Below are 14,062 nucleotides of genomic sequence, written 5' to 3'. Positions count from 1 at the left end.
TTTCTGTCAGGTTAATGATAGTTAATTAATAAGTTATATTTATAACAAGATATGAAGTAAGTTAAATAACAGTTAATGAAAACTACTCCTTAAAAATGGTCATAATTTTCATATTTTCATACATTCTAGGTGTATGTAACTTCGTAAGGATATTTTGATGATATTATCGATACATATGCAAATTCATTCGGAGGAACAAATTCGTCAGAATGCCAGAAATATTGTCTCTTAAATTTTGCACGTTTAACTTGCATTACTTCAAAATTTAATACAAATAAAGATTATGCATATGTTTGCCAATTATACCTACGGTAATTATAAAAAAACCAAGTATATTAAAAATTACGTTAATTAAGTTATGAAAGAAGTATCATTATTACCATTATGTATTTCATAAGAACGCAGAGTTTAATCACAGGTATCGCAATAACTCGCTCGCACGAACTTGTCCGATTCTTTCCGAACCCGCCCGACGAAGTCGAGCAGGCAGCCCGAAACTCTCGGGTAGCCCGATGTGTCATGAAGTATCGCGCGCCCGAATCGAGCCCGCCCGACTGTCTGCGACCCGACCCGACGATTCAGGCGCCCGACAATCGGGCGGCCCGCACATCCCTATTGTCGACAAATCGCGTGTAAATATACATCACAAGCTCGAACATCCTTCGGGATAATCACGAGCAATTAAACAAAGTTTCAAAAAAATTGGTTACTTGCGAACACATTTATGAGTAACAAATAATTCTCAGAAATTCAGAGATACTAATTATTTGAAAGCAATTGGAATGAATCCTTTTACATATATCAAAAGCTAGGTAGTGGAACTCGATCGGCGAATTTAAACAAAAATTGTGAAAGTTGCAAACTGGAAAATTTTGTCTCGTGTGTTTGAAAATTTGAAATGAAAGGAAAATTTTTATATCATTTTATATTCATTCTTATTGACATTCTTTCTATAAAAAATGAGATTTAATGCCTTCAGGTATAACTCGAAGTAAAAATATTCATGTGTTCGAGAGTCACGGTGTTCTTAAAAGTACCCTAAAAACCGTACAGTTCTTAGAAATGTAATTTCAAGATAAACGGCTTTAAAGTTTTCAACGATGGTCCTATAGCTTGTGATTTAGGTATACATTCGGTCCTATAACTTCCGCAATTTCGCAAATATTTACGTGAAATTTTTATAAAAGTGTTCACGAACAACGAGGCTTTTAAAGTCGATTCTTTCAAATTACCACTATAACCCCTTAAACGTGGAATTTGTAGCTTGTTTTCACAAAGTTGTCAATGCACGTGAATCACTGGATCACCGTTCGATGCGACCATTAAATTAGAGCAGATGTCGTTTTAATATCCGGGGGTTTAAAGTCCCATTAAAAATGATTAAGCATGAAATGTTCTAATAGCAGATAATTTGAAAATGTTTATAAATTGTGGTAGTATACGTTCTTTATGTAAAGTTATTATGTTTTCAGGTCACGTTATGTACCAGAATTAAGTAAGTTTCGAACTCACACGAGAAGATATGAGATAAGGAACTACGTGAGAAACATGCAAATGGTGGAAATTCAGAGCAAATGAGGGAAGAATTTTTTACTATCTTAGTGTAGAAAATTTAGTAAGCATGCAATTAAACTCTGTATAGATTTCACGACGTTGATGGCTCGTGTAATTGTTGCGGCATTGGTTGAAATGGCCTTCTCGTTTACTTAACTGATATAATGAGCCAATTTTGTATACGCGTAACAGCTAAATTTTTATGTTTTATTTGTACAGTACTTAATCGTATCGCCTGGCGATATTTGGCTGCAGTTACTCACCTTAAATCCTCGCCTTAATTTCGAGGATGCGCTGCGATCATTCAAGATAACTATCGTGCTGAGTCGTCCATCACCCCTGCCGTACGATGAATTCCGGACTGTTCCACTGGATTCAGTACTCTCGACTGTAACACGGATTTGCTTCGATCAGGCTACCGAGAATAATGCTGGGTCCAAATGCGCCGGTCGAGTCCGCAATTTAATTTTACAAGTCGCATGCCGGAACTTGTCGCGAAGTCGTTTACTGAATGAGAATTGAGCAATAGTTTTTAATGGAAAAATCTCATTCGGAAATGACGAGGAACATCGTCGTATGCGTCAAGCACAACACGTCTGCATCGATTTAATGAAAACTAATTTTGGCGAGATCGATAATACGGTAGTATTTGTTGGTGTTGTTGCAATATCCACGACCATCGACGATTAAATTCAGAGTGATTGAATGTTATTGTCGATAAAATATTGACGCTCAAACAATGAAAAATTGAAATAGTTTATTATCTGGCGTTTCTAGTCTCCGTTCTCGGATTGTCCGTTGTAACGACGGGAGTTGATCGAACATAGTGTGTATTTATCTAAAAATCATAGTTTATAACGGACTACAAGTTATGCTGCGGCGGGTAGTAGCATTGCCTATAGCACCGAGTTTCTAACAGTTTAACGCAGTTTCCGTCTCATAATTGCGTCAAGTTGCATGACAATGTGAGACAGTAACTGCTCGTTACTTCAATGTTAATATCATTTTGAGAATTACCGTGTTAAAGTGTTTGGCGAGCAAGAATTTGAATTTAGGTATATTGATATAATTTATATTTAATTTTTGAATTTATAATTTGAAGTTAAGTATATTTTGCGATTAATATAATACATTTGAATTTAAGTATACTAATTAACAGTCTAGTGCAGAGCTGTCTGCCCGTACGGGCAGCGATTTTCTCGCCCTGGGCATACACAGAATGGCTGGCTTACTCGAAGCCTTGTCACAGCTACGTGGCTAGCCATGGCCACGGCCTACCCCCACTTCGCTAAGTTACTTGCCCGTAGCTGTGCCCACCAGTATTGCCAGATCAAGACTTGAGTCCCCACTCTAACTTCCCCTTCCACCGTACTATTCCCCACGCTTCCGCCGCGGTCCGGTCACGTGACGCGTTCCGCCTCTGGTACTGACAGAGAGAGGGTAACTTTTTCCCCTCAATTCATGCTCCCTTCTCTCATCCGGCGACACTGGTGCCCACGGGCATCTAGTCTAGTAACAACAGTGAAAATTGCATTTTTTAAATCGAAAACCTATTTCACCTGAACTCGAGTAGAAATTCCAAACATGTCCGCGACAACTTTCAAGCATATTGTCCCACTATGACGAAACAAAAGTGTACAAGTACCCGATTCTAATGTTCACGGTTTACGACTTATGGCACTGTTACGAGCTCGGTAGCTAACTTTGGCAGTAACGCTCGTGCCGAGTCGTGGGAAACGATCGTAAACATTTTCGATATACTTACGACGCCGTTGACAGGTGGATGTTTGTCGTATTTCCTCTCGTACTCCGCGCCAAAGTTCTGCGCCGATTAACCAGTAGGCGACGCTCATTATGATTAAAGGGATCAGCAGCAAGGTTCCATCCAAAAACAAATTGACGGCGAGCTCGGTGCCCACAGTCGGCCATTCTTCTCGACATCTGTGTCTTCCTGAAAAACAAGAGAGAAATACCGAACGCTTACGTTTTTTAATTGTTATTCGTGGACCCAGTGTCCACAGTCAAAGAAACTGAACGTGGGTTTTACGCGTCCATGATGAAAATGGCTAACCAAACTGTGAATGCATTAGTTGATATGAACACTGTTGTCGTGGATTTGTCGTGGAAAAAAGATTTGTCCCCCACCCTTCCCCTTCTACGACGTTATTCCCCTACTTTCTGGTGGCAAGCATCCCGACGCTTCCGCCACGGATCGGTCACGTAACGCGACGCGCGCACCCAATTCGCGTTGCGTCTGCGACTGCGTCGTGACTAGCCTGGTAATGACGGAGAGGGGGTAACTGTATTCTCCTCAAGTATCAATTCCCCTGACAAAAGATTACCAGGAGATTTATAGTAAACAAACAAAATTAAAAAAACACGGAAGCTGATATTGTTTGAAGATATAACGATTCATATTTATCTGAATTTTACGTAACTAAATATATTTTCATGGATATACATATTAAAACTTCCGCGATGAAACAAATTCATACCTCCACGTAAACTTTGCAGATTTGAGACAATCAGCATAGGCGTGCCCCATATAAGACTAACTATCCACACTATAGCGATCATTTTGTAAGCGTGGAACTTGGTTTGCCAGCGCCTTGATTCCAGCGTTTTGCAAATAGCGAAGTACCGTTCCAATGAAATTGCGACGAGAGTCCAGACTACTACGGACACCGACACAACTGCAATCAAGAAATAATACAGCTGCAACGAAAATATTCACACTCCCCTTAAACAGGAACAATTGTTTTCAAAGTGGACCGAACGACTTCAGTCTGTGCGTGACGTTGGAAGAATTAGATTACTAAATCAAGTGTACAAAATTAATGAAAAATTCCTGTTGCTCAAGATTGCGAATGAAAATGAAAAGGTCACGACTTTTAACTATTTCGTCCGACCCTATAATGAAAATCTAGAACACACCTTTTGTCAGTCTAAATTACAATACATGCGCAAAGTTTCGTCGAAATTGATTAACGTAAAAATGGCAAAAAAATGAAAAAAAATTTTCAATTTCTGATTCTAAAGACAGTACCGAGAATGCTTTTAGGTATTGTGAGAGTTCAACAATTTTAACAAGTGAGATTAAGGTAAGGCATCCAATTACTGTGGGGGTGCTGATTACTTTGCTTATATTAATTATACTTATTTTCAAAGTATAATGAATATTGAAAAAGAGATATTAAACTTCTTATTTATCAATTAAAAATAAGTATAATTAATATAGGCAAAGTAATTGGCACCCCCACAGTAATTGAGTCCCGTTTTCTGTGTCATGGGATTCACAATCAAATTTCCGGAATTCTCAGTGCAAGTTAAGAACTGAAAATCGTGGCGTGTGTTCATTTTTTAAAAATGTAAATATACCGGTATTCCTTAAAGTTGCAAAATTTTTTATATCAATGCTACGCGGATTGTCTTTCTCATCTGGGAAATCATTAACGACAAGGGAGTTCTAATGAAAAATTCGCTATTGGTAGGAAACGATAGATCGCGTCGGGGGATCCAAGTGGAAACACAAATAATGAGTGAAACAGAGAGATAGCGAATAACGAGCCAACGCAAGTCGCTTAGAGAGCACCGATGACAAACGAAATACTTTACGGTTGCACTAGTTCACTCGCGCTGAACGTGTCTTCTTTGATCGTGGTTGTAGCAAAGTGCTAACTAACCTGATTCGTTGGTGTTCGCGTTCGAGCCAATTATCAGAAACGCTTCACCGCTAGTATCTCCGTAACTGTCGTATCGTCGGGCATGTCGAGCGACAGTTATGTTAGAGGTTGTAACCGTGTCGGTTACATACACATATACCGCACGGATCGGTCGGCGATACGACCCCACCACCGTACCATACTACGTTGTTCGCGAGTCCGGAGATAGTGAGGGATCGCGAGATATCGCGATCCTTGTCGAGTTGCGCACGCATCGATCCCCACTCGATAATGATCGAAGGAGGTCGATGCGAGCCAGCGATCGAGCACTCTACGTCTGGAAGCGATCCGAGAAACACGCGTTTACGAATTGTGTCTGTTCGACGAAACACGGTACCCGTTCGAGGAGTCAAACCGACTCGGCAGAGCAAGGCAAACCGTCCTTCCTGCTCTCAACGCGTACGCGCCTCAAACCGAGGAGTCACGAGCGCAAACCGCGCCGTGGCACTGTCGAAACGTTTTATATAAAGCTCCGTGACTCTCGGACGTGACCGCGTAGTAGTCAAACGAAATTACATAATTTTCACTCGCCTAAAGATTGATCGAGAAATGTTTAATCATCAATTCCGAAGTGAAGCATTACTAGTGTCAGTGTAGATTACTTGCAGCGAGCAAGTCGCGAGTACTATTTAGGAGCGACGGCGAGTGGAAGGCGCCGTGTGTCGGTACGACACGATTTTGTAAAATTTAGAGAACTGCGTTGCGCAGAGATAGAAACGCGTCGCGAAGCGTGCGATTATCGCGTCGAACAGACACAGTAGATTCACTTCGTCCTTCAAGTATAAATATTAGTATGGGGTACGTATAAGTATCGTTTCAAAGATACAGTACGTACTATACGGGTCGAAGCGAGACAGTCAATCATCGCATGATCGCGGTGGTTCTTCCGAAACCTCAACAGAGCATACTCTGAGGCTACGAAACGTACCAAAGGGTAAACTCCTGGGTTCCGAGGGACTGCCGAGGTTTTCTGTGAGTCTCGTCTGGATCGAGACTATTTCACTTCGCACAATCAGGGTTCTTCTGCCGTGACCTTAATCGAGGGTACTCCGAGGCCACGCACCGTGCCAGAGGGTACTCTTCTGGGTCCCGTGGAATTACCGAGGTTTGGTGTGGGTCTCGACCAGATTCGAGGCGATTGTACTTCGTACGATCGCGGCTACTCTGTCGTGACCTTATCAGAGCTTGCTCCGAGGCCACGTATCGTGCCGAAGGGTAGACTCCTGGGTCCCGTCGAGCGACCGAGGTTTAGTGCGAGTCTCCCCCGAATCGGTACGAAAGAGCATCGCACGATCCCGAGTATTCTGTCGTGACCTTTGTCCGAGATCACTCTGAGGCCACGTATCGTGCCAAAGGGTGAACTTATAGGTCCCGTGGAATAATCGAGGTTTAGTGCACGTCTCTACAGAATCGAGACGATCGCGCCTTGCACGATCGAGGACACTCTGCCGTGACCAATATCCGAGAACACTCCGAGGCCATGTATCATGCCAAAGGGTAGACTCGTGCGTCCCGTGGAGTGACCAAGGTTTAGTGTGCGTCTCCACTCAGGCCACTTGTCCGAACATCGTCCAGGTGCCTGGTTGGTCTGACAGGTACGACGTCGTTCGATCGCGGATTTCGGGTCAGATAGGAGCGATCGGACTTTGCACGGTCACTGACACTCTGCCGCCGCCTCGCCCGAGACTGCTTAGAGGCCACGATTACGTGCCGAAGAGCAGAATCATTGGAAGCGTGGAGTGACGGCGATTTCGTGTTTGTCTCCATCCCGATCACTCGTACGATTATCCGGCCGAGTGTAGGGACGGTCAGACGGGTCACGAACTGCTTGTCGCGGGGCGCGATCCGTGCTGAGTGATTTTCTAAACCGATTCCGAAAACCGGGCGTAGAGTCGAGCGAGCGTACCGCGAGCGTTTTTCACGCGTTCATAATACTTTGTTTATGTGTCGCGAGCCGTCGGCACGGGAGGCCGACCTATTGTTCCACACGGTACCTGGAATTAACTGTATCCAAACATACACGACGGTTCTTACGAGAATATATCATCTTTTGTTACCTTATTTGGGCTACTAATATCTCATTTAACTCGTCCATACCTCGCCGCTTTCCAGTGCCTGGAGGCACGAATCCATTCCTGCTCGCAAACGTGCAGGCTTCGAGAAATTAGGGTAGTAACCGGCCCTGCGAGACGGTTAGGGATAGTCTCGAGACGCGAAGTAGAGATACGAGTAACAGCGTACGCGAATCGGTAGAAACGGTAGGAAAGAACGGTTACAAGGTGTTACGTTCCTTGTAGTGTGTCGAAGGTAGAGTAGGTTAGCGATTGAGGAAAGGAAGAGGGACCGAAGTTAGACGCTTCGACCCTCTGCTTCTCTATCTCCTCCGCTGGCCGACCTTTGTCTAGCCCCAAACATAAATCGCTTGTTACACGAGTAACTGTGATCGTGACTATATCGTGTTTGGTGTCGTTTTAATTAGAAAAACGAGACGAACACGGCGCTAGAAGTTTCATAAAAAAAAAAAAGTAAAAAATTAGAGGAGTTGCAATCTTTTGCTTCGCTCGCATTAGTGCGAGTCTCACACTTACAGTGGCCGGGATAAAATTTGAACAGTTACGGTAGAGATGTTTGGGACAGTCACCAGATTTATCAGCGTGAAAATTAGTTTTCATGTCCAGACAAATAAATCCAGACATCGAGTACATTTAAAAAGAAAAAAAAACAGAGACAAATTTGATGTCCCATATGAAATATGAAAAGCGAAAAGTCCGCAAGTTGACCGGGTCTCATTGTCATTCGTTTCAGGTCAGGTTCACATCTGTGAACGCTACAGCGCACACGAGTCTAAAATTCCCTTGAACTTCAGGGCTTGAGAGGATCGATTTTATGGGGAGACGCACATCGCAATGGGCGACGAACCGTTGAGCTGTGCACGTGAATGTTCGTGCTCACATCGCGCCATAGAGTATAGAGAAACTCGATGGGACGTGTGCTTGATTTATATGTCTCCCGTCTATTAATTCATTTGAGCGTTTCAAAATAGATGAGAAAGTCCGTCACTGTCTTATAGAAAATTGTTTGAGAATGTAACGTACAGCGGAACCAAAAATGACTCGACCACTGAACTTCCGGTTCTCGAGAAATTGTCCATATTTGAACATATGATTATTTTTTTTAACTGCACTCAAACTGCATATTAAATATTTTCACAACCGAAGGACACAGGAGGACCATCTTATACACCGGTACAGGTTGAACCGTTTTTTTTTTTTTTAGAAAATAACTGTTTAGTCTCGTCAAAATGACTACACTGCATCCCGTTAGATACTCGTTTACAAAGTTTCAAGGTGATATTCGGTCTTTTTATAGATGAACCTCTTAGCTGGCGTTCGGAAGTGGTCGACAAACATAAAAGAATACAGTGCTTTTTCAGGTAATACGATTTCCCTTGTACGTGGATTTTTTTTCTTGAAAAACGACTTTCGTTCCGTATCAATGTACAGGGTATACCAAAATTATGTGTAAAAACTATCCGAGTGAATTCTGCACCTTCACAAAATTACGTGCACAATTGTCCTTGATCGGTTTTTTCAAGGTCAAATTTTTTATTGCAGCATCGTAATCTACTCATCGAGAGGATAAAAGGTTTCAAAGAAAGTATATGCCTCGAGTCAATCGTTTTCTTAAAAAACGACTCTAGAGTTTGGTGGACTTTTTTATTCCATATGTCTACAGAGTGTCCCAGAGTGGTGTAAGCGTGCAGGGGATGATTCTACATGAGAAAATAAGTCGGAGATATAGGATAATTTTCTTTTCATTCGACGCCTCGTTTCCCGGAAATTGAAAATTCTGCGGGCGCGAGTGTTATTGAACAGGAATCGTCTGATGCGTTTGATCACGATCTGCTAATTCTACTTCGTAAAAACGCTGGCCACGCGAGCTTGTCGGACAGTAAAAATCTAGTTTAGCGGAAAATACCGGAAACCAGTAGCACAATTCGTAAGCGTCCGTGTGGTTTGTGAAAACAATAGAGGGACCTTCTCTGCAGATTCTCGAGTACCATGAAATTCGAGGATTTCGTTCCGACTATTGGATACGGCAGTCGGCGCGAGTTGACGCGCACGAAGAGAAATACACGAGGACACTTTTTACTGTCGCATATTTTCGTCTATGCTGCATTTAATTTGTATTTTATGGCATTCCCCTAAACTGTATTTTGGCGCAGCCGACGACACGACAATTACGGAGATGCTACTGTAAATTGCGATTTGATTCCGAATAGATAAACATTAATTTTTCTGCGGAAAGTCCGAGAATTAATTTGTATAATTAACAGTTCGGTTAAGAAGCTTGAATAGGATAAGGGATCCATTTACTGCGGGGTAACAATTACCGTGTCTATATTAATCATACTTATTTTAAAATTAAAATTTTTTAATTTAATATCTCTTTTCCAATGTTCATTATTCTTTAAAAATAAGCATACTTAATATAGTGCGCAGTAATTGGTACCCTCACAGTAATTGGGTTCCTTACCCTAGTATCCGTAACTCGGGTTTCCGAATTTTGGAATCAGTACCGGGAAAGAAACTAATCGATCTGGCAGTTTAAGAATTTAGTAGCCTAATAAAGTTCTTTACCTTGACTGTGAAAGCACGCACTGAGATCACGGCGGCGCTTAAATTTTGTTTTCATGCCCGGGATCGACGCAGGTATCTACGCCGGAAGCTCGATCACGGCGGATCGTATCTCTTGCTCAACCGATTTTCTAATCTATTTCTACGGTAAGTGATTTTGCTCTGTGGAATTTTCTCTCTCACTCCCTATTCGGCCAGATGGCCACTTAACGGGGAATCCACGGAAATCTCACATTTCCTTCTCGCTACGTAACTTACATTAGTTCCCTCCACTGAATACCTGAACTGCCCGAGAGAAAGATACCATTGGCAAGGATAAAAGATATCATTTAATTCAAAGAACTTTTTCTTGTCTCCTGCGACGATAATACTGGTCGGTATTAAATTGTACTACGTATCACATACACTGGATGGATCACCGCCAATTCTTTCGAAACTTGCGGTGCAGTGCTATTGCAATTTATTTTGCATGATTGATACGTGCGAGGTAATGAATATAGTGACGAATGTTTAATGTAAAATTGTCATATGCAATATTATTATTGATTCCTCCGGCTACGTTACACCTTGTTATATTTATTATAAATAATTATAAAACTATTCGAAATAATCCTGGTTCGACCATTCAAATAAAAAATCATCTTAAATAAACAATAAAAATTCCGCAAATTTTATTTTGACGATCTAACGCATGAAATATTTTAAGAATTCTGTATAAATAAATGACACAATAGTGTATAATATAAATAATTCCAGTGATTCTCGAGTCGGAAGTTTGAAACTTTGAACGATTTTTGCACCTCTTTATAAGAGGAGTATTTTTACTGAAAATACATCCGAGTCTCTTCGTTTTAACTGTTTTCGAAATACTCGTTCAAAGTTCCATGGTATTCCACTTCTTCTCCACAATGTTAGGCTCTGCAGGCTTTCTTTGAGAAAACTAATTAATTAGAACAGAACTGGTGTAACGATGTAAATAGTTCCTAAGAGTGCCGTCTGCTTCGTATGAGTCAAACAGTTTCGCAGACGGTCGAGGAGGAGCGCAACAAACACCAGATTTACGAGGAGAGTGATAATTTAAAGAAAATATTTGAGTTGAAATTAAACGTGGACGACACGAGAACGCTCGTTACGTACGAAGAACTCCTTAACTAAAACCGTTTTATCCGATAAAATGATGTTCACAGTTCTCCATCTAATTCTGTTGAATAATTGCAAACGTTTGTACCCGGTTTTCAGAGACTTCAAGATCTTCTTTGGAAAAAAACCACGTAATTTATACAACAAACAAATCTACCAGCTTGTAAAACGTTGGGAGACAATTGCAAAAAATAGTGGTGACTATGTAATTAATTAATAGAACCATTATTTGAAAATCAATGGCTTGTGTTTTAATTTCAAACCGGACGCGACATTTTCAGTCGATTTTTCGACATTTTTGGGACTCGCCGTACACTCATTATTAAATAGAAAAAGAAATGATAGGTAATTATGCAGTTCAGCGGATTTTCTCAATGTTTGTTACTTTGCTATCGTTTTACTATCAATTACTATTGCTGCAGTTTCACTGATATACGTAGAATTTTGAAAATGTCTCGAAGACTTAATATTCAGGAGCCTTCTCGACAAGATCGACCTGTTATGTAAATTGCTTTTCGATCGTTGCGATGTGTTGGTGGAGACAGTCGATAAACGGCATTCCCATTCTGATGCAACACCGCCGCAGACGTGTAAGTATGTATAACCAAAATTCACTGTAGTGGTGTTCACAGCTTGTTTCAAATATCTCGAAAACTAAAGGCGAACGGCGACTATACAGAAAAATAGTTCACACTCTTAATTTCTACAATATATTAATGTTCAATAAGAACAGATAATAAGAATTTTTACAATGCTATTAACCCGTATACATGTCCCCATAATTACTAATCTATTCTCATTAGGGACCCAATTCCTGGGGAGTGCCAATTACTGTGCCTATATTAACTATACTTATTTCTAAAGCATAACGAATATTAAAAGTGAGCTGTACAAAATTATTAACTGATTTTCATGAAAAAATTTAATATCTCTTTTTTAATATTCGTTACGCTTTAAAAGTAAGTATAATTAATACAGGCGCAGTAATTGGCACCCCCTCAGTAATTTGGTCCCTTACCCCGTCTTGGTCGAGTGTAAATTATTATCTCCTCCGATTTTGTGTTTTAAAAAATTGATTTTTTGCTGTTTACTAATTTCACTAACGAATGACTCCTTTCGGGGGAACGCGGCCATAAAAATCATTCTTGCGACGTATTCTTCGACCGAGTTCAGCGTGAACTTGATTCCCCAAACCATTAGCGATCTTAGTGTAGCAACTTTTGGAGCAGAAATCGTCAGATACGTTTTCACTTCACGAAAGATTACATTCTCTTCTCGGTTCGTTAATTTCTTGGACTGGCCGGGCCGTAATTCATTGTGAAGGGTTCGTGGTTCTGTGGTTTTTTGATTTTTTATTGCGTTGTCAACGAAAGATTTACCACCTTCCGGTTCTTCGATTTCCTGCGCAGTGCAAAAGAATCTTTCGAATTTATCTGCAGATAAGTCCTGCTAGTATTTAACGAACTTCTCCAAATTTATTACATTTAATACATTTATATTGCTAATACGTTGAGTGCAATATTACGATAAACATGTACAAATGACATGCGTATACTCGAGAAGGAAATGCATGTCGGAAACAATTTTTTGCGTTGCAGCTCGCAAGATTAATGCGGCAACTGCATACACTAAGCAGTTTACCGCAGTTCTTTCTTTGAAATGTTTCTAAAGATACGGACGCGCTTTGTCTTCGTCATAAATCCTCGAGAATAATTGGAAGGGACTGAAATCTGGAGCACAGACGGGTGAAAACATTCAATTTCTTCTGCCGTGCTGTTTTTCAAGTTGTTATCCAAGATCCGTGCACAATTTCAGATGACACTTTTTCAAAGATCAATTCTCCAACGAGCTTGAAAATTCAATGTCATTCTTTTTATTTTACAGTTTAACAAATAATAGTCCGTATTTATTCAGGTTAACTATAATATTAAATCCGGGCAAACGTAGAAGATTCGACGTAATTTTAATCGACCAACCTTTAATTCCATACAGATGTTAATCTCACTTACAACTTGAAAAGTTACTAAATCATTTTTATTTTTCACTTGTATTATTCACAGAAACAAATAATGTACAGGGTGTCCCAGTATCGGTGGTAAAACCGAGAAAGGATTCTACGTGAAGAAACAAATCGAAAATGAAAAATTAGATTTTCTTCACTTGAGGCTTCGTTCTCGTGAAAATCGAGTTCAACTCTCGAACTCCTGTACTTCGGATGAAGAAGACGAAGAGGGGACAGCGATTTTCTTATTTCGAAATAAAAAGCGACGTCGTATGTCGGAATAAAATGTATTGATGGTCGCTCGAGCTTATCCCCACCGTTACGGGTTACGAATGATTCCGGCATAGGATGCTTCCCATCGAATAACGCGTGTTCGCTGCATTTTCATACTCGATTTTCTCGAAAACGAAGCTTCGGATGAGAAAATTTTATTGTATATCTTCCACTCATTTTCTCATGTAGAATCACCCCCTTCTCGGCTGAACCACCGCCGCCCCTGTGTATGTACAATAATTTAATATACTCTGGTACGTAGAAAAATTTCAATTTTTATGAACCTAGACTGCCAATCTTTATGCAGAATGTTTACAGGTCACTTTATGAAAGTCAGAATTCAGAGAAAATTTTCCTCGTCGACTCTAAAATTTCCTATTGTAAAAACAAGGTAAATTTTGTACTGTAAATGCACGAAGACCTGCAGCCTAGTCATCGGTAATCGTTGAATACACAACAATGATGATAGTTCAACTTTTAATAATTTATATAAAATGTAGATTGCGCAGATGTGTTTTGTAGAAATGACACGAAAACCCAGAAGATTATAGGCCCCGAACCTGGGTCGTTCGTGTTGGATGGAACTTAATTAAACAATACGTACCCTGGAAGTACGATATAAGTTTGCATAGCATAATCCCAAAGATGAAATTCTTCAAAATCTGGCCAAGTAGAGTGAAGGGCATACAGAAGATACCGAGCAGCAGATCCGCAACTGCCTGGAAATTCAGAAA

The sequence above is a fragment of the Halictus rubicundus genome, unplaced genomic scaffold (assembly GCF_050948215.1).
Source record: "Halictus rubicundus isolate RS-2024b unplaced genomic scaffold, iyHalRubi1_principal scaffold0056, whole genome shotgun sequence".
Taxonomy (NCBI): domain Eukaryota; kingdom Metazoa; phylum Arthropoda; class Insecta; order Hymenoptera; family Halictidae; genus Halictus; species Halictus rubicundus.
The sequence above is the reverse complement of the archived record's forward strand: the minus strand, read 5'-3'. Positions refer to the sequence as shown.